The sequence below is a fragment of the Puntigrus tetrazona genome, chromosome 11 (assembly GCF_018831695.1).
Source record: "Puntigrus tetrazona isolate hp1 chromosome 11, ASM1883169v1, whole genome shotgun sequence".
NCBI classification, from domain to species: Eukaryota; Metazoa; Chordata; class Actinopteri; order Cypriniformes; family Cyprinidae; genus Puntigrus; species Puntigrus tetrazona.
In genome coordinates this window covers 11,128,041-11,128,510 of record NC_056709.1, presented here as the reverse complement: position 1 = coordinate 11,128,510, position 470 = coordinate 11,128,041, and the positions used below count along the sequence as shown (strand labels likewise).

At 41.1% G+C, this 470-nt stretch overlaps 1 long non-coding RNA gene across 1 annotated transcript in view; it reads left to right on the top strand.

The window, feature by feature from the left end:
* The window catches only part of LOC122354511, a 2,000-nt gene extending 1,803 nt beyond the window's left edge, over window positions 1–197 (top strand). Inside the window, exon 4 of the long non-coding RNA XR_006252116.1 lies at window positions 1–197. This exon is cut by the window's left edge and continues 95 nt beyond it. This is a non-coding gene — a long non-coding RNA (uncharacterized LOC122354511).
* Window positions 198–470: the final 273 nt, after the last annotated feature.

Below are 470 nucleotides of genomic sequence, written 5' to 3'. Positions count from 1 at the left end.
CTCCAGACGTCCGCTTCGGGAGGCTTGATGGGACGAGGAGAGACGTCTCAGGTCTGTGCTCTTCTCAAACGGCTTCTGACGCTGCTGGACAACCACTGATCTCTCTTCAGCACGGCTTCAACGCTTCAAGAAGAGAAGATTCAAGAGAAGAGATGATTCAGGAGAAGATTCAGGAGAAGAGATGATTCAAGAGAAGATTCAAGAGAAGAAGAGATTCAAGAGAAGAGATGATTCAAGAGAAGATTCAAGAGAAGAAGAGATTCAAGAGAAGAGAAGATTCAAGAGAAGATTCAAGAGAAGAGAAGATTCAAGAGAAGATTCAAGAGAAGAAGAGATTCAAGAGAAGAGAAGATTCAAGAGAAGATTCAAGAGAAGAGAAGATTCAAGAGAAGATTCAAGAGAAGAAGAGATTCAAGAGAAGATTTAAGAGAAGAGATGATTCAAGAGAAGAGATGATTCAGGAGAAGATT